General features: G+C 44.2%; 25 non-coding genes across 25 annotated transcripts; all 25 read left to right on the top strand.

Moving 5' to 3' along the window:
• The first annotated feature begins 94 nt into the window (after positions 1-94).
• trnas-aga lies at positions 95-176 on the top strand. The gene has a single exon. It is a non-coding gene; the product is annotated as a tRNA-Ser (tRNA).
• A 303-nt stretch (positions 177-479) lies between these two features.
• On the top strand, positions 480-551 carry trnag-ucc. Its single transcript has one exon. It is a non-coding gene; the product is annotated as a tRNA-Gly (tRNA).
• Positions 552-1,282: 731 nt separating this feature from the next.
• On the top strand, positions 1,283-1,356 carry trnat-agu. The gene has a single exon. It is a non-coding gene; the product is annotated as a tRNA-Thr (tRNA).
• A 236-nt stretch (positions 1,357-1,592) lies between these two features.
• On the top strand, positions 1,593-1,665 carry trnat-ugu. The gene has a single exon. It is a non-coding gene; the product is annotated as a tRNA-Thr (tRNA).
• Positions 1,666-2,043: 378 nt separating this feature from the next.
• trnad-guc lies at positions 2,044-2,115 on the top strand. Its single transcript has one exon. It is a non-coding gene; the product is annotated as a tRNA-Asp (tRNA).
• A 510-nt stretch (positions 2,116-2,625) lies between these two features.
• trnas-aga lies at positions 2,626-2,707 on the top strand. The gene has a single exon. It is a non-coding gene; the product is annotated as a tRNA-Ser (tRNA).
• A 303-nt stretch (positions 2,708-3,010) lies between these two features.
• trnag-ucc lies at positions 3,011-3,082 on the top strand. The gene has a single exon. It is a non-coding gene; the product is annotated as a tRNA-Gly (tRNA).
• A 730-nt stretch (positions 3,083-3,812) lies between these two features.
• trnat-agu lies at positions 3,813-3,886 on the top strand. Its single transcript has one exon. It is a non-coding gene; the product is annotated as a tRNA-Thr (tRNA).
• Positions 3,887-4,122: 236 nt separating this feature from the next.
• trnat-ugu lies at positions 4,123-4,195 on the top strand. Its single transcript has one exon. It is a non-coding gene; the product is annotated as a tRNA-Thr (tRNA).
• Positions 4,196-4,573: 378 nt separating this feature from the next.
• On the top strand, positions 4,574-4,645 carry trnad-guc. The gene has a single exon. It is a non-coding gene; the product is annotated as a tRNA-Asp (tRNA).
• Positions 4,646-5,156: 511 nt separating this feature from the next.
• trnas-aga lies at positions 5,157-5,238 on the top strand. Its single transcript has one exon. It is a non-coding gene; the product is annotated as a tRNA-Ser (tRNA).
• Positions 5,239-5,542: 304 nt separating this feature from the next.
• trnag-ucc lies at positions 5,543-5,614 on the top strand. The gene has a single exon. It is a non-coding gene; the product is annotated as a tRNA-Gly (tRNA).
• A 730-nt stretch (positions 5,615-6,344) lies between these two features.
• Positions 6,345-6,418, top strand: trnat-agu. The gene has a single exon. It is a non-coding gene; the product is annotated as a tRNA-Thr (tRNA).
• Positions 6,419-6,654: 236 nt separating this feature from the next.
• Positions 6,655-6,727, top strand: trnat-ugu. The gene has a single exon. It is a non-coding gene; the product is annotated as a tRNA-Thr (tRNA).
• Positions 6,728-7,105: 378 nt separating this feature from the next.
• trnad-guc lies at positions 7,106-7,177 on the top strand. The gene has a single exon. It is a non-coding gene; the product is annotated as a tRNA-Asp (tRNA).
• A 510-nt stretch (positions 7,178-7,687) lies between these two features.
• trnas-aga lies at positions 7,688-7,769 on the top strand. Its single transcript has one exon. It is a non-coding gene; the product is annotated as a tRNA-Ser (tRNA).
• A 303-nt stretch (positions 7,770-8,072) lies between these two features.
• trnag-ucc lies at positions 8,073-8,144 on the top strand. The gene has a single exon. It is a non-coding gene; the product is annotated as a tRNA-Gly (tRNA).
• A 730-nt stretch (positions 8,145-8,874) lies between these two features.
• Positions 8,875-8,948, top strand: trnat-agu. The gene has a single exon. It is a non-coding gene; the product is annotated as a tRNA-Thr (tRNA).
• A 236-nt stretch (positions 8,949-9,184) lies between these two features.
• On the top strand, positions 9,185-9,257 carry trnat-ugu. The gene has a single exon. It is a non-coding gene; the product is annotated as a tRNA-Thr (tRNA).
• A 378-nt stretch (positions 9,258-9,635) lies between these two features.
• Positions 9,636-9,707, top strand: trnad-guc. Its single transcript has one exon. It is a non-coding gene; the product is annotated as a tRNA-Asp (tRNA).
• Positions 9,708-10,217: 510 nt separating this feature from the next.
• Positions 10,218-10,299, top strand: trnas-aga. Its single transcript has one exon. It is a non-coding gene; the product is annotated as a tRNA-Ser (tRNA).
• Positions 10,300-10,602: 303 nt separating this feature from the next.
• On the top strand, positions 10,603-10,674 carry trnag-ucc. The gene has a single exon. It is a non-coding gene; the product is annotated as a tRNA-Gly (tRNA).
• Positions 10,675-17,758: 7,084 nt separating this feature from the next.
• On the top strand, positions 17,759-17,830 carry trnaa-ugc. Its single transcript has one exon. It is a non-coding gene; the product is annotated as a tRNA-Ala (tRNA).
• Positions 17,831-18,157: 327 nt separating this feature from the next.
• trnad-guc lies at positions 18,158-18,229 on the top strand. Its single transcript has one exon. It is a non-coding gene; the product is annotated as a tRNA-Asp (tRNA).
• Positions 18,230-18,599: 370 nt separating this feature from the next.
• On the top strand, positions 18,600-18,671 carry trnag-ucc. The gene has a single exon. It is a non-coding gene; the product is annotated as a tRNA-Gly (tRNA).
• Positions 18,672-21,246: the final 2,575 nt, after the last annotated feature.

Raw genomic sequence — 21,246 nt, 5'->3', positions numbered from 1 at the left:
GAACAAGTACGTTACATTGATATGCCCTGTTCTTCTCAGCAATTGGGAAAGTTCAGAACATTTTTGCAAATTGGTATTAACCATTGTTTTACAGGTTGTCGTGGCCGAGTGGTTAAGGCGATGGACTAGAAATCCACTGGGGTCTCCCCGCGCAGGTTCGAATCCTGCCGACAACGAAAGACACTTTTCGGCAGCGGGAGCCCACCAATGATACTTGGTTACTTGGAAACTAGGTGCAACTTAGAAAAAAACATCAGTATCAAAGCAAACAAAGTCATTCTTTGATAGTAATTGTTGATTGAGTAGACTAGATTGTGTGTGGGCCTTAAGATTGGCCTTCAATCAAACCCAATTTTGATACAATATCAAAAATAAGTAAGTAGAGGCGACGGTCCCATGCATTTTTTAAATGCAGGGCTCGCTTCAGTCTCGATGCCCAGAAAAATTGGCGAATTTGGCGGGAAGACCTTTTTTGCGAAGCGATGGTGGTATAGTGGTGAGCATAGCTGCCTTCCAAGCAGTTGACCTGGGTTCGATTCCCAGCCATCGCAGTCCTTCTCTTCTTCCACTGACAGTATACTGTTGTTTGGTATTGTTGTTAGAAAGTAAGCAGTAAAGCTGGAGACACACCAAGCCGTCATCAAAAATCCAGCGGCAACGAAAGCCGCCTGTTGCGTCGCCTCGCGTCACCTTTGTTTTGGCCGTCAAGTTGCACTTGAACACACCGCAAAGACTACAGCCGACGGCCAGTTAGCACGTACGTTCTGTGCCTGCCTGAGATGAAATAACTCTCCCTACCAGCAGGTCGCGGGTAGTGTGTGCTTGTCATTCAAAAAGGGAAACCGGAAGACCGAGGACGGCGGATATACAAGCCTTTATTATGATACGGACATAAAATAAAGCAGTTGCCGACCACATAGCTTTACTCCAGATGGCCATGTCGTTGTGAAAATATCCGTGTATTGGAATGATCAGGTGAGATCAAGAAGAAAAATGGGAAGAGCCCTCTGTGTTTTTCCTCTCGACTTTCCTCGTTGGCTTGCTTTCCCTCACGTCCTTTTCTCTTCTAGTGCACTGATTTGTTTAAGCTGAACCAAAGGCTGAACTGCCAATGAGAGTGATTTCTCTCACCGACGGGCGGCACCACCGATTCAACATGCTTAATTGGCCAGAAAAAATACATTTGCAACGCCGAGTTTTTAAGTGCTTAAAATCCAGGATAGGTTACGTCCATGTTTACTAGTTTGTTGTGTTTGTGCAATAGGGAGCAGCATCTGGAGGAGGTGCTGTGGCTTAGTTGGTTAAGGTGCCTGTCTAGTAAACAGGAGATCCTGGGTTCAAATCCCAGCAGTGCCTGGTTGTTGCAGAAATGAGCTCTTAAATGAAGTCTGTCATGTTTATCTCTGCCAACTCAATATCAAGGGGTTTAGTTTAGGCTGGAAAACTCGGTAGTTAAGTTTAGAGAAAGACTGGTTCCGGTTAAAAGTTGACTGTTGTGATGAGGAAACAGAGAGCTCCAGTGTTGAACTCTTTTTTACATTTTGGATATGAATGCAGCTTTGATGTGAGAGAAGAAGACAGCAAGAAACAGTGGCGCTGTGGCTTAGTGGTTAAAATGCCTGTCTTGTAAGCAGGAGATCTTGGGTTCAAACCCCAACAGTGCCTCACACAGAACAGCATTCTGTGGACTTTATAAGTAGAAGAGTTCTTCAGGACAAGATGTGACTTTTTTCTGGAAAAACATTGTCTCATTTGGAAACAATGGAAGAGAGAACGGAATGAACACCAACAAGAGGAGGTGCGTTAGTACTATAGTCTGGAAGTTATGGTTTGAGAGGGAAGGGGGATTCTGCTCCTGAGTTTTTGCTGCGGAGCTGAAGGTCGCGGGTTTCATTCCCACCTGAGGCAAGGATGGAGAAATGTGTCAAGGTAATGGATAAATGGTAAAGGTAAGCGGGGTACACCCTGGAATGTGTCTGCGAGGCATCGGCAAGCCTCTCGGCTCACCTCTTGGTTGACGTGCCAAAAGCAGGGATGAAGCAGTCCTCGTTAGTATAGTGGACAGTATCTCCGCTTGTCACGCGGAAGACCGGGGTTCGATTCCCCGACGGGGAGGCTAGCGTCTTCTACCACCTGCTTATTATTCACCAAGAAAGACAAAAGTTGTTACTTCACAGCAGAATGGAGAATTCACAATTAGTCCATGAAATGTGATATTCATACCATATGTTGATTTCCGGGAGGCTACGGAGAAGGACTTTCCTTTGGCATCGTGGAAGTTCTGGCAAACTGTTAGACGACTCAGGAAAGGAGAGCAGGGTTTGGCTCAGGCTTCGTTCAGCAGGGGAGGAGAACTGCTGACCCTGACTGAGGATATTGTCGAGCGGCGGAAAGGGGAGTGGAAAATCAGGGCGAAATTTGTGCAGTGCGAACTAGCTATAAGGAGAACTGAAAAGATCAAGCACTGATAGCGCAAAGCAAAGAATGCACCGACTATCACAAAGGCAAGAAAAGCAAGTGGACGTTTAACTGAACAAGTACGTTACATTGATATGCCCTGTTCTTCTCAGCAATTGGGAAAGTTCAGAACATTTTTGCAAATTGGTATTAACCATTGTTTTACAGGTTGTCGTGGCCGAGTGGTTAAGGCGATGGACTAGAAATCCATTGGGGTCTCCCCGCGCAGGTTCGAATCCTGCCGACAACGAAAGACACTTTTCGGCAGCGGGAGCCCACCAATGATACTTGGTTACTTGGAAACTAGGTGCAACTTAGAAAAAAACATCAGTATCAAAGCAAACAAAGTCATTCTTTGATAGTAATTGTTGATTGAGTAGACTAGATTGTGTGTGGGCCTTAAGATTGGCCTTCAATCAAACCCAATTTTGATACAATATCAAAAATAAGTAAGTAGAGGCGACGGTCCCATGCATTTTTTAAATGCAGGGCTCGCTTCAGTCTCGATGCCCAGAAAAATTGGCGAATTTGGCGGGAAGACCTTTTTTGCGAAGCGATGGTGGTATAGTGGTGAGCATAGCTGCCTTCCAAGCAGTTGACCTGGGTTCGATTCCCAGCCATCGCAGTCCTTCTCTTCTTCCACTGACAGTATACTGTTGTTTGGTATTGTTGTTAGAAAGTAAGCAGTAAAGCTGGAGACACACCAAGCCGTCATCAAAAATCCAGCGGCAACGAAAGCCGCCTGTTGCGTCGCCTCGCGTCACCTTTGTTTTGGCCGTCAAGTTGCACTTGAACACACCGCAAAGACTACAGCCGACGGCCAGTTAGCACGTACGTTCTGTGCCTGCCTGAGATGAAATAACTCTCCCTACCAGCAGGTCGCGGTAGTGTGTGCTTGTCATTCAAAAAGGGAAACCGGAAGACCGAGGACGGCGGATATACAAGCCTTTATTATGATACGGACATAAAATAAAGCAGTTGCCGACCACATAGCTTTACTCCAGATGGCCATGTCGTTGTGAAAATATCCGTGTATTGGAATGATCAGGTGAGATCAAGAAGAAAAATGGGAAGAGCCCTCTGTGTTTTTCCTCTCGACTTTCCTCGTTGGCTTGCTTTCCCTCACGTCCTTTTCTCTTCTAGTGCACTGATTTGTTTAAGCTGAACCAAAGGCTGAACTGCCAATGAGAGTGATTTCTCTCACCGACGGGCGGCACCACCGATTCAACATGCTTAATTGGCCAGAAAAAATACATTTGCAACGCCGAGTTTTTAAGTGCTTAAAATCCAGGATAGGTTACGTCCATGTTTACTAGTTTGTTGTGTTTGTGCAATAGGGAGCAGCATCTGGAGGAGGTGCTGTGGCTTAGTTGGTTAAGGTGCCTGTCTAGTAAACAGGAGATCCTGGGTTCAAATCCCAGCAGTGCCTGGTTGTTGCAGAAATGAGCTCTTAAATGAAGTCTGTCATGTTTATCTCTGCCAACTCAATATCAAGGGGTTTAGTTTAGGCTGGAAAACTCGGTAGTTAAGTTTAGAGAAAGACTGGTTCCGGTTAAAAGTTGACTGTTGTGATGAGGAAACAGAGAGCTCCAGTGTTGAACTCTTTTTTACATTTTGGATATGAATGCAGCTTTGATGTGAGAGAAGAAGACAGCAAGAAACAGTGGCGCTGTGGCTTAGTGGTTAAAATGCCTGTCTTGTAAGCAGGAGAGCTTGGGTTCAAACCCCAACAGTGCCTCACACAGAACAGCATTCTGTGGACTTTATAAGTAGAAGAGTTCTTCAGGACAAGATGTGACTTTTTTCTGGAAAAACATTGTCTCATTTGGAAACAATGGAAGAGAGAACGGAATGAACACCAACAAGAGGAGGTGCGTTAGTACTATAGTCTGGAAGTTATGGTTTGAGAGGGAAGGGGGATTCTGCTCCTGAGTTTTTGCTGCGGAGCTGAAGGTCGCGGGTTTCATTCCCACCTGAGGCAAGGATGGAGAAATGTGTCAAGGTAATGGATAAATGGTAAAGGTAAGCGGGGTACACCCTGGAATGTGTCTGCGAGGCATCGGCAAGCCTCTCGGCTCACCTCTTGGTTGACGTGCCAAAAGCAGGGATGAAGCAGTCCTCGTTAGTATAGTGGACAGTATCTCCGCTTGTCACGCGGAAGACCGGGGTTCGATTCCCCGACGGGGAGGCTAGCGTCTTCTACCACCTGCTTATTATTCACCAAGAAAGACAAAAGTTGTTACTTCACAGCAGAATGGAGAATTCACAATTAGTCCATGAAATGTGATATTCATACCATATGTTGATTTCCGGGAGGCTACGGAGAAGGACTTTCCTTTGGCATCGTGGAAGTTCTGGCAAACTGTTAGACGACTCAGGAAAGGAGAGCAGGGTTTGGCTCAGGCTTCGTTCAGCAGGGGAGGAGAACTGCTGACCCTGACTGAGGATATTGTCGAGCGGGCGGAAAGGGGAGTGGAAAATCAGGGCGAAATTTGTGCAGTGCGAACTAGCTATAAGGAGAACTGAAAAGATCAAGCACTGATAGCGCAAAGCAAAGAATGCACCGACTATCACAAAGGCAAGAAAAGCAAGTGGACGTTTAACTGAACAAGTACGTTACATTGATATGCCCTGTTCTTCTCAGCAATTGGGAAAGTTCAGAACATTTTTGCAAATTGGTATTAACCATTGTTTTACAGGTTGTCGTGGCCGAGTGGTTAAGGCGATGGACTAGAAATCCATTGGGGTCTCCCCGCGCAGGTTGGAATCCTGCCGACAACGAAAGACACTTTTCGGCAGCGGGAGCCCACCAATGATACTTGGTTACTTGGAAACTAGGTGCAACTTAGAAAAAAAACATCAGTATCAAAGCAAACAAAGTCATTCTTTGATAGTAATTGTTGATTGAGTAGACTAGATTGTGTGTGGGCCTTAAGATTGGCCTTCAATCAAACCCAATTTTGATACAATATCAAAAATAAGTAAGTAGAGGCGACGGTCCCATGCATTTTTTAAATGCAGGGCTCGCTTCAGTCTCGATGCCCAGAAAAATTGGCGAATTTGGCGGGAAGACCTTTTTTGCGAAGCGATGGTGGTATAGTGGTGAGCATAGCTGCCTTCCAAGCAGTTGACCTGGGTTCGATTCCCAGCCATCGCAGTCCTTCTCTTCTTCCACTGACAGTATACTGTTGTTTGGTATTGTTGTTAGAAAGTAAGCAGTAAAGCTGGAGACACACCAAGCCGTCATCAAAAATCCAGCGGCAACGAAAGCCGCCTGTTGCGTCGCCTCGCGTCACCTTTGTTTTGGCCGTCAAGTTGCACTTGAACACACCGCAAAGACTACAGCCGACGGCCAGTTAGCACGTACGTTCTGTGCCTGCCTGAGATGAAATAACTCTCCCTACCAGCAGGTCGCGGTAGTGTGTGCTTGTCATTCAAAAAGGGAAACCGGAAGACCGAGGACGGCGGATATACAAGCCTTTATTATGATACGGACATAAAATAAAGCAGTTGCCGACCACATAGCTTTACTCCAGATGGCCATGTCGTTGTGAAAATATCCGTGTATTGGAATGATCAGGTGAGATCAAGAAGAAAAATGGGAAGAGCCCTCTGTGTTTTTCCTCTCGACTTTCCTCGTTGGCTTGCTTTCCCTCACGTCCTTTTCTCTTCTAGTGCACTGATTTGTTTAAGCTGAACCAAAGGCTGAACTGCCAATGAGAGTGATTTCTCTCACCGACGGGCGGCACCACCGATTCAACATGCTTAATTGGCCAGAAAAAATACATTTGCAACGCCGAGTTTTTAAGTGCTTAAAATCCAGGATAGGTTACGTCCATGTTTACTAGTTTGTTGTGTTTGTGCAATAGGGAGCAGCATCTGGAGGAGGTGCTGTGGCTTAGTTGGTTAAGGTGCCTGTCTAGTAAACAGGAGATCCTGGGTTCAAATCCCAGCAGTGCCTGGTTGTTGCAGAAATGAGCTCTTAAATGAAGTCTGTCATGTTTATCTCTGCCAACTCAATATCAAGGGGTTTAGTTTAGGCTGGAAAACTCGGTAGTTAAGTTTAGAGAAAGACTGGTTCCGGTTAAAAGTTGACTGTTGTGATGAGGAAACAGAGAGCTCCAGTGTTGAACTCTTTTTTACATTTTGGATATGAATGCAGCTTTGATGTGAGAGAAGAAGACAGCAAGAAACAGTGGCGCTGTGGCTTAGTGGTTAAAATGCCTGTCTTGTAAGCAGGAGAGCTTGGGTTCAAACCCCAACAGTGCCTCACACAGAACAGCATTCTGTGGACTTTATAAGTAGAAGAGTTCTTCAGGACAAGATGTGACTTTTTTCTGGAAAAACATTGTCTCATTTGGAAACAATGGAAGAGAGAACGGAATGAACACCAACAAGAGGAGGTGCGTTAGTACTATAGTCTGGAAGTTATGGTTTGAGAGGGAAGGGGGATTCTGCTCCTGAGTTTTTGCTGCGGAGCTGAAGGTCGCGGGTTTCATTCCCACCTGAGGCAAGGATGGAGAAATGTGTCAAGGTAATGGATAAATGGTAAAGGTAAGCGGGGTACACCCTGGAATGTGTCTGCGAGGCATCGGCAAGCCTCTCGGCTCACCTCTTGGTTGACGTGCCAAAAGCAGGGATGAAGCAGTCCTCGTTAGTATAGTGGACAGTATCTCCGCTTGTCACGCGGAAGACCGGGGTTCGATTCCCCGACGGGGAGGCTAGCGTCTTCTACCACCTGCTTATTATTCACCAAGAAAGACAAAAGTTGTTACTTCACAGCAGAATGGAGAATTCACAATTAGTCCATGAAATGTGATATTCATACCATATGTTGATTTCCGGGAGGCTACGGAGAAGGACTTTCCTTTGGCATCGTGGAAGTTCTGGCAAACTGTTAGACGACTCAGGAAAGGAGAGCAGGGTTTGGCTCAGGCTTCGTTCAGCAGGGGAGGAGAACTGCTGACCCTGACTGAGGATATTGTCGAGCGGCGGAAAGGGGAGTGGAAAATCAGGGCGAAATTTGTGCAGTGCGAACTAGCTATAAGGAGAACTGAAAAGATCAAGCACTGATAGCGCAAAGCAAAGAATGCACCGACTATCACAAAGGCAAGAAAAGCAAGTGGACGTTTAACTGAACAAGTACGTTACATTGATATGCCCTGTTCTTCTCAGCAATTGGGAAAGTTCAGAACATTTTTGCAAATTGGTATTAACCATTGTTTTACAGGTTGTCGTGGCCGAGTGGTTAAGGCGATGGACTAGAAATCCATTGGGGTCTCCCCGCGCAGGTTCGAATCCTGCCGACAACGAAAGACACTTTTCGGCAGCGGGAGCCCACCAATGATACTTGGTTACTTGGAAACTAGGTGCAACTTAGAAAAAAACATCAGTATCAAAGCAAACAAAGTCATTCTTTGATAGTAATTGTTGATTGAGTAGACTAGATTGTGTGTGGGCCTTAAGATTGGCCTTCAATCAAACCCAATTTTGATACAATATCAAAAATAAGTAAGTAGAGGCGACGGTCCCATGCATTTTTTAAATGCAGGGCTCGCTTCAGTCTCGATGCCCAGAAAAATTGGCGAATTTGGCGGGAAGACCTTTTTTGCGAAGCGATGGTGGTATAGTGGTGAGCATAGCTGCCTTCCAAGCAGTTGACCTGGGTTCGATTCCCAGCCATCGCAGTCCTTCTCTTCTTCCACTGACAGTATACTGTTGTTTGGTATTGTTGTTAGAAAGTAAGCAGTAAAGCTGGAGACACACCAAGCCGTCATCAAAAATCCAGCGGCAACGAAAGCCGCCTGTTGCGTCGCCTCGCGTCACCTTTGTTTTGGCCGTCAAGTTGCACTTGAACACACCGCAAAGACTACAGCCGACGGCCAGTTAGCACGTACGTTCTGTGCCTGCCTGAGATGAAATAACTCTCCCTACCAGCAGGTCGCGGTAGTGTGTGCTTGTCATTCAAAAAGGGAAACCGGAAGACCGAGGACGGCGGATATACAAGCCTTTATTATGATACGGACATAAAATAAAGCAGTTGCCGACCACATAGCTTTACTCCAGATGGCCATGTCGTTGTGAAAATATCCGTGTATTGGAATGATCAGGTGAGATCAAGAAGAAAAATGGGAAGAGCCCTCTGTGTTTTTCCTCTCGACTTTCCTCGTTGGCTTGCTTTCCCTCACGTCCTTTTCTCTTCTAGTGCACTGATTTGTTTAAGCTGAACCAAAGGCTGAACTGCCAATGAGAGTGATTTCTCTCACCGACGGGCGGCACCACCGATTCAACATGCTTAATTGGCCAGAAAAAATACATTTGCAACGCCGAGTTTTTAAGTGCTTAAAATCCAGGATAGGTTACGTCCATGTTTACTAGTTTGTTGTGTTTGTGCAATAGGGAGCAGCATCTGGAGGAGGTGCTGTGGCTTAGTTGGTTAAGGTGCCTGTCTAGTAAACAGGAGATCCTGGGTTCAAATCCCAGCAGTGCCTGGTTGTTGCAGAAATGAGCTCTTAAATGAAGTCTGTCATGTTTATCTCTGCCAACTCAATATCAAGGGGTTTAGTTTAGGCTGGAAAACTCGGTAGTTAAGTTTAGAGAAAGACTGGTTCCGGTTAAAAGTTGACTGTTGTGATGAGGAAACAGAGAGCTCCAGTGTTGAACTCTTTTTTACATTTTGGATATGAATGCAGCTTTGATGTGAGAGAAGAAGACAGCAAGAAACAGTGGCGCTGTGGCTTAGTGGTTAAAATGCCTGTCTTGTAAGCAGGAGATCTTGGGTTCAAACCCCAACAGTGCCTCACACAGAACAGCATTCTGTGGACTTTATAAGTAGAAGAGTTCTTCAGGACAAGATGTGACTTTTTTCTGGAAAAACATTGTCTCATTTGGAAACAATGGAAGAGAGAACGGAATGAACACCAACAAGAGGAGGTGCGTTAGTACTATAGTCTGGAAGTTATGGTTTGAGAGGGAAGGGGGATTCTGCTCCTGAGTTTTTGCTGCGGAGCTGAAGGTCGCGGGTTTCATTCCCACCTGAGGCAAGGATGGAGAAATGTGTCAAGGTAATGGATAAATGGTAAAGGTAAGCGGGGTACACCCTGGAATGTGTCTGCGAGGCATCGGCAAGCCTCTCGGCTCACCTCTTGGTTGACGTGCCAAAAGCAGGGATGAAGCAGTCCTCGTTAGTATAGTGGACAGTATCTCCGCTTGTCACGCGGAAGACCGGGGTTCGATTCCCCGACGGGGAGGCTAGCGTCTTCTACCACCTGCTTATTATTCACCAAGAAAGACAAAAGTTGTTACTTCACAGCAGAATGGAGAATTCACAATTAGTCCATGAAATGTGATATTCATACCATATGTTGATTTCCGGGAGGCTACGGAGAAGGACTTTCCTTTGGCATCGTGGAAGTTCTGGCAAACTGTTAGACGACTCAGGAAAGGAGAGCAGGGTTTGGCTCAGGCTTCGTTCAGCAGGGGAGGAGAACTGCTGACCCTGACTGAGGATATTGTCGAGCGGCGGAAAGGGGAGTGGAAAATCAGGGCGAAATTTGTGCAGTGCGAACTAGCTATAAGGAGAACTGAAAAGATCAAGCACTGATAGCGCAAAGCAAAGAATGCACCGACTATCACAAAGGCAAGAAAAGCAAGTGGACGTTTAACTGAACAAGTACGTTACATTGATATGCCCTGTTCTTCTCAGCAATTGGGAAAGTTCAGAACATTTTTGCAAATTGGTATTAACCATTGTTTTACAGGTTGTCGTGGCCGAGTGGTTAAGGCGATGGACTAGAAATCCATTGGGGTCTCCCCGCGCAGGTTGGAATCCTGCCGACAACGAAAGACACTTTTCGGCAGCGGGAGCCCACCAATGATACTTGGTTACTTGGAAACTAGGTGCAACTTAGAAAAAAACATCAGTATCAAAGCAAACAAAGTCATTCTTTGATAGTAATTGTTGATTGAGTAGACTAGATTGTGTGTGGGCCTTAAGATTGGCCTTCAATCAAACCCAATTTTGATACAATATCAAAAATAAGTAAGTAGAGGCGACGGTCCCATGCATTTTTTAAATGCAGGGCTCGCTTCAGTCTCGATGCCCAGAAAAATTGGCGAATTTGGCGGGAAGACCTTTTTTGCGAAGCGATGGTGGTATAGTGGTGAGCATAGCTGCCTTCCAAGCAGTTGACCTGGGTTCGATTCCCAGCCATCGCAGTCCTTCTCTTCTTCCACTGACAGTATACTGTTGTTTGGTATTGTTGTTAGAAAGTAAGCAGTAAAGCTGGAGACACACCAAGCCGTCATCAAAAATCCAGCGGCAACGAAAGCCGCCTGTTGCGTCGCCTCGCGTCACCTTTGTTTTGGCCGTCAAGTTGCACTTGAACACACCGCAAAGACTACAGCCGACGGCCAGTTAGCACGTACGTTCTGTGCCTGCCTGAGATGAAATAACTCTCCCTACCAGCAGGTCGCGGTAGTGTGTGCTTGTCATTCAAAAAGGGAAACCGGAAGACCGAGGACGGCGGATATACAAGCCTTTATTATGATACGGACATAAAATAAAGCAGTTGCCGACCACATAGCTTTACTCCAGATGGCCATGTTGTTGTGAAAATATCCGTGTATTGGAATGATCAGGTGAGATCAAGAAGAAAAATGGGAAGAGCCCTCTGTGTTTTTCCTCTCGACTTTCCTCGTTGGCTTGCTTTCCCTCACGTCCTTTTCTCTTCTAGTGCACTGATTTGTTTAAGCTGAACCAAAGGCTGAACTGCCAATGAGAGTGATTTCTCTCACCGACGGGCGGCACCACCGATTCAACATGCTTAATTGATGTTTCAAATATTTTTTATTAAGAAGCATGTGCATGTCAGTGATACAAACTTTGTGGGGTGTTTATCATGCCTCATTTTTTATACATAACAACAAAAACAGACAAAACTAGGAACTAAGGGCAAACAAAATGGAGACAAGCAAATACAAAAAACATACGTAATGATAGGAAAACAAAACAAAACAAAACAAAAAAAAACAAAAAAAAAAAACACAGACAGCACCCTAAGGCAAACAAATCAGGGAGACATTGGCGACATACAGTATATACATAAACCGGTGTAACCCACCCCCCCTCCCGAACCCTCCCATCCCTGAGCAGTGCTACCTCGGGTACTAAAGACTATGTGTCTATTGCGTCTTAATTGTCTGTTCCTCCTATAAAGGAGATCATCGGTCTCCAAATCCTTTCAAATACCTCCAGTCTGTCTTTAAGGGTGTATCGGATCCTTTCTAGGTGGAGGGTATCAGTCAGTGTTGTTATCCAGGATTTAAATGTTGGCACATCTGTCCCTTTCCAGAACAAGAGAATCAGTTTCTTTGCACAAAGGAGACCATAGGACAGGAGATGATATTGTGTGTTCTGTAGGATTTTAGAGCTTTCGGAAGCTCCTAGTATACCCAAAAGTGGATCAGGTTTTAATTGGACTTTAAAAATCTTAGAAAAGAATGAAAATATTGCAACCCAAAAGTCCTGTATTTTAGGGCATAGTGCATAGCTATGAAGTAAATCTGCATCTGCTTGGGCACACTTCTCACATCTTGGTGACGTTTCTGGAAAGATTTTATGTAGCTTTACTTTAGAGTAATGTAGCCTGTGCAGAATCTTAAACTGTATCAAACAGTGTCTGGCATTCAAAGAACAGATGTGAACATACTTCAAGATCTTGTCCCAAATGTTCTCCGTTATTTCTATCCCGAGGTCTTTTTCCCAGCCCTTTTTTATAGGGCTCACATCCACTTGTTGAAGGTCTTGCAAAGTATTGTATACAAATGAAACTGGATGGTTATCGACTATACAGTCTCTCAGACACTGGTCTAGTTTATCAGGTGTTGCAACCTCAAAATTGTGAAGATGAGTTTTCACAAAGTGTCTAATCTGGAGATATCTGAAAAAATCTGTTTTTGACAGCCCATACCTCTCCTGAAGCTGCTGAAAGGAAGCAAACGTACCCCGAATGTACAAGTCCCCAACACTACTCAGTCCTGACTCTTTCCATTGATCAAAGGCTCCATCTAGGGTTGAAGGGGTAAAAGACGGGTTTGCCGATATCGGAAGTGTAAAGGATAGAGCTCTAAGTTTAAAATGTTTGGTTATTTGTTTCCAAATTTGAGTAGTGCTATGAATAATCGGATTGTAATTATAACATGCTTTTTTGAGACGAATGGGAGACATTACAATAGCACCAAGTGAGCTGGGTAGACAGTCCTCTCGCTCCATATCCAGCCAGCTGTCGAGAACAATCGTTTCATCCAGCCAATAGGAAACACATCGAATGTTTGTTGCCCAATAATATAGCCTGAAATCTGGTAGAGCCAGTCCCCCATCCCCCTTAGGCTTGCACAGGTGGTCTTTCCTAATTCTATGGGATTTATAATTCCAGATAAATGGTAGAATTATGGAGTCGAGTTTTTTAAAAAAGCTCTTAGTAAGATATATAGGTATGTTTTGAAAGAGGTATAACAGTTGAGGGAGACAGATCATTTTAATTGCATTCACTCTACCTATCAGAGAAATTGGAAGGGTTTTCCAAAACTCTAATTTGGTTTTAAACTTGTCTAACATAGTCATAAAATTAGCTTCAAATAGGGAGTTATATTTCTTCGTGATCTCTACCCCCAAATATGTAAATTTTTCCAAAGCCAGTTTAAATGGAATCTGTTCGAGCATACTTGGGTCTTTACACCGCACCGGCATCAGTTCGCTCTTGCTCCAATTTATCTTATATCCCGAAAAGGAGCTAAATAAGTCAATCGTCTCCAATATGATAGGAATAGAAGTCAGTGGCCTCGTTATGTACATCAAAATATCGTCCGCATACAGCGAAATTTTATTTGAAGTATATTCTGTGTTATAACCAAAAATCTCAGTGTGAGCCCTGATTGTTTCTGCAAGAGGCTCCAATGCTAGAGCAAACAGCAAGGGACTCAGAGCACAACCCTGCCTAGTGCCCCTACAAAGGTTGAATGCTTCTGAAACTGTCCGGTTAGTAAGGATTCTAGCACTGGGATTGTTATACAATATCTTAACCCATGCAATAAATTTTGTGCCAAATTCGTATTTTTCTAGTACTGCATATATGTAGGGCCATTCCACACAGTCAAAAGCCTTTTCCGCATCTAAGCTCAAGATGAACAAATCTTCCTTAGGATGTCTGGGAGAGTACATAATATTAAAAAGGCGTCTGAAGTTATTAAACGAATGTCTTTTCGGAATGAACCCTGTCTGATCCGGGTGTATCAGTTTAGCCATATAAGGACCGAGTCTGTTAGCTAAGGATTTGGCCAAGATTTTTTGGTCTGTGTTTAATAGTGACACTGGCCTATATGAACCTACCTGCTCTAAATCTTTCCCTTTCTTTGGAATAACTGTTATAGTAGCTTCATTTAGTGTTGGTGGTAGTGTGCCAACCTCAAACACCTTTCTGTACATCCTCAACAGGTATGGGGCTAGCATATTATCAAACTTTTTATAAAACTCATTGCAAAACCCATCTGGTCCTGGGCTTTTACCACTTTTTAACGACTTGATCGTCTTCTTTATTTCCTCACATGTAATTTCTGTCTCCAAGGAATTTTGATCCCTCGGTGATAATGTGGGCAAATCACATGCCTGTAAAAAATGGTCCATAACATCGGGTGGTGCCTGGGCTTGGGAGGTGTACAACTTTTCATAGAATTGCCGAAAGGTACTGTTTATGTCACTATGTGAGGTAATATGAGTTCCAGAATCCGATTTTATCTTATGAATGGTCCTATCACTTTCCCTTTTCCGTAGCTGCCTTTCCAGCAACTTGTGCGGTTTATCGCCAAATTCAAAAAATGTCTGTTTAGTAAATATGAAAGCTCTTGAAATTTTTTCAGAGAGTAATTGATTGAGCTTGTATTTGAGGGCTGAAATTTTATTATGCGCCTCAGTGGACGGTTGGGCAGCGTTTTCTGCGTCTAATTTTCGTATTTGGTCCCCCAACTGTGATCTTTCAAAACGGTCGCGCTTTTTTTGTGAGGATTGAAAGGAAATGACACATCCTCTTGTATATGCTTTAAAAGTTTCCCACAACAAAGTCGGTGAAATATCATCTTTATCATTCGTCTCAAAAAACAACTTCATCTGAGTCTCTAAGTACTCACAAAAGCGTTTTCTCGTAAGCAGTTGGGGATCAAACCTCCAGGATCTATAGGTCTTTTCAGCCTCGAGCAGCCTCAATGAGAGAGAGACGGGACAGTGGTCAGAAATGACAATGTCGTGGTATTTCGCATTCTGAACTCCAGGCAGGAGTTTGGCATCCAACAAGAAGTAGTCTATTCTGGTGTATACATTGTGAACTTGAGAATGAAATGAGTATTCTCTACCTGTTGCATTTAAAATTCTCCACACATCCAGTAAGTTTGTATTTTTAATATATGAATTCAGAAAATTAGAAGCGTTAGATGATGCCATTCTTCGCGTAGATGATCTGTCCAAATAAGTGTCCAGGACTAGATTAAAATCCCCCCCAATCAGCAAATTTGTGGTAGAAATGTCCGGTATCAAACTAAAGACTTTCCTAAAAAATTCAGGATCGTCCCAATTTGGCCCATATATGTTCAGCAATGTAATTGGTGTGGACTGAATCTCACCCGTAACCAAAATATATCTTCCCTCTTTATCTGCAATTGTAGACTGATGTAAGAATGGAACATTTTTGCGAATTAGGATAGCCACCCCCCTAGCCTTGGCTGAAAACTTGGAATGGTATACTTGACTTATCCATCCAGCCTTAATTCTACCATGATCTTCATTTTTCAAATGCGTTTCTTGTAAGAAAATCACATCGGCCCGTAACTCTCTCAGGTGCGACAGTACCTTGCCCCTTTTTACTGGTTCATTTATTCCATTCACATTCCATGTGCAAAAAGTTAAATTTCCTCCCGTTCCTATATCTCCGTCCTTATCTATCGGTGCAACCATAAGGAAATATCATTCTCCTGTAATGATTCTGACGCATTGCCATTTGTCGTTAAATGATACAGCCTATGTAGCACTGCTCCCCACCCCGCCCCCCTTCCTACCCTTAAACAAAACAACAAAAACACAAAAACACTCACCTTCCCCTTGGTGCACCCACATTTAGACCTCTGGGAGCGGGACCAGCCCTCTCTCCCAGAAGTCCAAACTCCGCACCAACTACCTAACAACCAATTCTTAATCACTAACATACTGACCTTCCGGTGTAGCCCCACAGTTATATAGTGAACCCAAAACCAAAATTCTAGAATTAACATAAGGTATATTATTTATTATTCAAGGGGATAGGTCTTGCTCAACTGCAAAAAAAAAGGGTGAGTAAGGATTTTAGAGAGAGTATGTTTAACTTGACCTCCTCTTTAAGTATTTCCGTCATAATTAAGTAACATTTGTCTTGGCCAGTTCCCCTCAGGCTCAGAATGTAAACACAGAAAACGTGCTCTAACCAATAGCACCCACTACAAAAATACTGGAAGAAAAATAGCAGCAGTTGTTAATCAATTGTCTGCTTAATATAAGCCCAACTGTATACAACGGATCAGTAGCAGAACTACATCAGTAAACTTAGACTTAAACACTTTGAACAAAATGGACTGTGGCACTTTAGAACGAATATAAACAGTGGCAGAATGTGCACTTTAACCTTCAATATAACAAGAAATAACATTCTGCAAAAGCCACCCTGACGTTCACCTGTAAGAGGCTCCTGTTGGAGTCCTCAATCTCAGTCTCTCTTTGGAGATCCTAAACGGAAAGTCCTCTCAGTAATTCTCTGAAGTTCAAAGTGGAGGGCCCTTGTTATCCGGTCCTCATACCCCGTCCCCTGGAGGTCCGAAATGGCGCTCCGCATAACGACGAGCCTCCTCCGGGTCGGTGAAATACCTCTCTGATCCGCTGTGCGACACTCGTAGCTTGGCTGGGTACAAAAGTCCAAATCTGACTCCAGGTTTGTCGCGTAGCATCGTCCTGGCTGGAGTGAACGCAGCTCGGCGTTTAACTACTTCAGGTGGGAAGTCTCTGAAGATTCGGATCCGTTGTCCTTGAAATGTTAAATCCTTGATGGACATCACTTTCTGCATTATGTCTTCATAAACATGACAGTAATGTACCCTCACGATCAGCTGCCGTGGTGGCTCGTTGTCTCCAGGACGTCTCCTCAGGGCCCTGTGGGCTCGGTCTATCTCCGGTGTTTCTGCTAGGTTTAGCACCTCTGTTAGCATCTGAGCCACAAACTCCCTGGTCTGCTTCCCAGTTTCTTTCCCTTCTTTTATTCCGACCACTCTCAAGTTCTGTCTTTTCGAGCGCCCCTCCAAGTCTAGGCATTTTTCTGAGAGAGTTTCAACTTGCCCAGAAAGTTTCTTGACCTTGTCCTCCAAGTCCTGCATGGTGTCCGAGGAGCCGCTAGCTGAGTCTGCTAGCTCTTTCAGAGTTTGGTTTTGCGCGTCCATCCTGGCCTTCAGCGCTGTTATCGCCGCGTCATTTTCGGCCTTCAGTTGTGCAATTTCCCCTCTCAATGTAGTCGTAACCTCTGAGATCTCGGTTTCAATCTTCTTACAAATCTCCGACTTAATAAGGAACAGTTCTGCGTGTAGCGCTGCTATGGCCCCCAGCACGTCGCTGTTACCCGCCATCCGGGCGACCCCTCCGGCGTTATCGTCTCTAGTTGAGCCCAAGGCTTCATTCGGGCCTGTTCCCTCGCTCGGGTCCAGCTTTGTGTTGGCCTTTTTCGGCATTTTCACACAGATTTCTTCCTCTCTTACCTTCCCCAGAGGCTTCGATTATATTCTTGATGACCTTCCTGAATTGTTTTCGAGTGGTTTTGGTAAAAGATGGAATTTTAAACGTAAATCTGCTGGAGCTACAGGTGGCTGCGTCCTATCCGCTCATCGCTCGACAGCGCCCCTCTCAACATGCTTAATTGGCCGAAAAACCTCCAACGCGGGCAGACTAGAGTCGGCTAGAGTGTGCGGGACACACCGGAAAAAACAGTCCGACGGACGCTCATCGACGGTCGGCCGACGGCTCGGTGTGCCAGGGCCTTAAGGCAGCATATGTCCTACTTTTCCACTGTGATTGCTGGTATAGTCGTGCAAGCACTCTACCCGGTTTGATTTACGGCCATCGCAGTTGCATTTCGCAGGTTTTAAAGCAACGTACCAGATTAACCGTAAGTGTTTTAGTCAGATTTCTTCTTTTATTCAGGTGTCTGGAATAAATTGTCAAACATTCCCAAAAACCACGGGGGATGTAGCTCAGTGGTAGAGCGCATGCTTTGCATGTATGAGGCCCCGGGTTCAATCCCCGGCATCTCCAATAGCTATTATGACCACAATAAAAGGGAGACTCTTGGGGAGTAGGGCACGTCAGTATGTGGATAGCTATGTTCACACTACAAGACTTTCAAAGTCATCCCATATCTATACTGCCAAACTTGCTGTTTTGACATGCAGTAAGTTCCTACTGTGACCCCAGATTTCCCCTCAACCCGTGTCTTGCGCTCTCATTGGCTGTAGCTTCTGGCAGGAGTCCCCGACGGGTCTAGATATTTAGCATGCTAGATATCTGGAATGTGTCTGCGAGGCATCGGCCAGCCTCTCGGCTCACCTCTTGGTTGACGTGCCAAAAGCAGGGATGAAGCAGTCCTCGTTAGTATAGTGGACAGTATCTCCGCTTGTCACGCGGAAGACCGGGGTTCGATTCCCCGACGGGGAGGCTAGGGTCTTCTACTACCTGCTTATTATTCACCAAGAAAGACAAAAGTTGTTACTTCACAGCAGAATGGAGAATTCACAATTAGTCCATGAAATGTGATATTCATACCATATGTTGATTTCCGGGAGGCTACGGAGAAGGACTTTCCTTTGGCATCGTGGAAGTTCTGGCAAACTGTTAAACGACTCAGGAAAGGAGAGCAGGGTTTGGCTCAGGCTTCGTTCAGCAGGGGAGGAGAACTGCTGACCCTGACTGAGGATATTGTCGAGCGGCGGAAAGGGGAGCGGAAAATCAGGGTGAAATTTGTGCAGTGCGAACTAGCTGTAAGGAGAAAAACTGGCGAATTTGGTGTGAGGACTTTTTTTGCGCAGCGATGGTGGTATAGTGGTGAGCATAGCTGCCTTCCAAGCAGTTGACCTGGGTTTGATTCCGAGCCATCGCAATCCTTCTCTTCTTCCACTGACAGTATACTGTTGTTTGGTATTGTTGTTAGAAAGTAAGCAGTAAAGCTAGGGACACACCAAGCCGACATCAGAAATCCAGCGGCAACGAAAGCCGCCTCGCGTCACATTTGTTTTGGCCAACAAGTTGCACTTGAACACACCGCAACGACTACAGCCGACGGCCAGTTAGCACGTACGTTCTGTGCCTGCCTGAGATGAAATAACTCTCCCTACCAGCAGGTCGCGGTAGTGTGTGCTTGTCATTCAAAAAGGGAAACCGGAAGACCGAGGACAGCGGATATACAAGCCTTTATTATGATACGGACATAAAATAAAGCAGTTGCCGACCACATAGCTTTACTCCAGATGGCCATGTCGTTGTAAAAACATCCGTGTATTGGAATGATCAGGTGAGATCAAGAAGAAAAATGGGAAGAGCCCTCTGTGTTTTTCCTCTCGACTTTCCTCGTTGGCTTGCTTTCCCTGGTCTGGGTATCATCGGATAATCCGTTATTCCTTTTGAATTCAAGAACGAAAAAACGTTTTTTTATTTTTTCGTTTATCAAAAAATGTTCGTAAACCAAAAACGAGAAAACGGCCGTTTTCTCGTTTTTGGTTTCTGAATCAAAAAATGAAAAACGAACCCAAACCGGTCCGTTTTTTGTTTTTGCGAATTCCTTTCATCATTATTCATTTTTAATTGAAGAACGGGAGTCACGTGGGTTTTTCGTTTTTTCGTTTTAAACCAAAAACGAAAAATGAAATCACGTGGTGCTCTTGTTGTTTTTTATTTCCAAACGAAAAATGAAAAAAACAAATTAAAAAAACGATCCGATTTAGTTTCTTCAAGTTTCTTTCTGTCATTTTCTCTTTTGAATCAAAGAGTGGAGAACGGCAATCACGTGACCAGGAAGTGAAGGCAAACATGTCAAAATAAAAGCCAAGAAGATAGTGTGGTCATTCTATAAAAGTGTAACATTATTTAAGAACAGGATCGAGGTAACAGTAGAAGATAAATAGGCTAAATAAATACATACTGTACATAGCTACGTAAATAGATATTTTTTTTGTTTTGTTCTTTTCATTAACACATGAATGTCTTTTGTCCAAAAAGTGTGTGATAAATTACAGGGAGGGTCTCTACAGATGTTATACAGAACTCTCACGTAATTGACACTTTTCTCTCTCACACCCTTACTATGGGCTGTTTCTTTATGTCGGCAGGTGAGAAGCAATATGTGGCTCCTCCTTTCAACACTCCTGACACTATCCTTTGCACTCCTCTAGGAAGGCTGTAGCCTGGTAGTTGCAGTTCTGTTTTCACCCAGTAGAGTGTACCATAGGACCAGTAACCTATTTCATGCTTCCATACTTCAGACAGGAGTCCAGTTGGAGCCAGATACATAGAAAGGATGATAGAAGGCTACTGTAGCATATCTGAATAAGATTATTTCACAGTTATTAAGCAGTGAATATGTTCATAATGCTCTATGATCTAGCTCTCAAAATGTGGAAATCGCCTTTGTGGTCCTTTCCAGCAGAGGTTCCCACCTCATGTTACCAAACTACTGTTCCCGTCTCAGAGTAGGCTACCAAATAACTTCACATTCTACAAATCTTCAAAACTTCAATCTGCCTGTGGTATTGATCAGATCATATTGAGGGGCCGTCAGCTTTTCAATTTAGTTTGGAGGGAGATTCGGTATCAGTGAAGTCAATGCATTTTATGAGTAGGCCTTCTGTGACGTCACCCGCCACAAGGGTCAGAGGTCATCACTCCTCAACCCCCAAGGATTTTCTTTTTTTTTTTCAAAAAGTTCAGCAGTCAAATCCTCAATTTTGATGCATTTATCGATGAAAAGTCAAGTCAATAATCACGGTCAATGACAAATAAGTATGGTTGATCAGCATGTTGGCCAACCTTCAGACATCGTAGTCTAAAATGAGGATTAATCAGCCTGAGTTCACTAAAAAAACTGAAATCACTAACTTACTGTCTTCTGTTTGGTAGTTTATGATGCTTTTCAAACATTCCTAGCCTATTTGGTAGTATATGTAATTCAGTTAATTTGTTCGACATCATGATAATGCTGATTTTTCAACCAGCCGTTATGACATTAATGCCAGCTAGACGGAATAAGGCTCTGTCTGTCATGACAATAGAACTGTGCTGAAGGCCTTTCCTTTACTTCGGTGACACTCTTTACAGCCGTCTGAAGACAGCAGGTCTCTGTTAAATCGTGTCACTGCTATGCTACAATTACATTTTATTCAACCAGCGTCAGACTGTTGTAAAATAACCACAGAACCCTCCGTCCTTATGTGCACATCAAACGTGTGGTTTTGATTAGTTATTTCGACACAGTTTGTTCTGCACATCAACAGGCGTGTTGGAGACGGACGCACGTATGTATATAACAAAAATCTGGATGTTTCAGGGAAGATAGATTGATGACTTCTGTATCACTTAATACATCTGATGTGATTTATTTCAAAATAACCATATTAGCCTACCAACACACAGGCAAACTCCATTGTTCCTTTATCATTTTGGGGTACTTTAAACAACTATGG

This window comes from Sebastes umbrosus, chromosome 12 (genome assembly GCF_015220745.1).
Source record: "Sebastes umbrosus isolate fSebUmb1 chromosome 12, fSebUmb1.pri, whole genome shotgun sequence".
Lineage (NCBI taxonomy): Eukaryota > Metazoa > Chordata > Actinopteri > Perciformes > Sebastidae > Sebastes > Sebastes umbrosus.
This window is presented reverse-complemented; position numbering and strand designations above follow the sequence as displayed.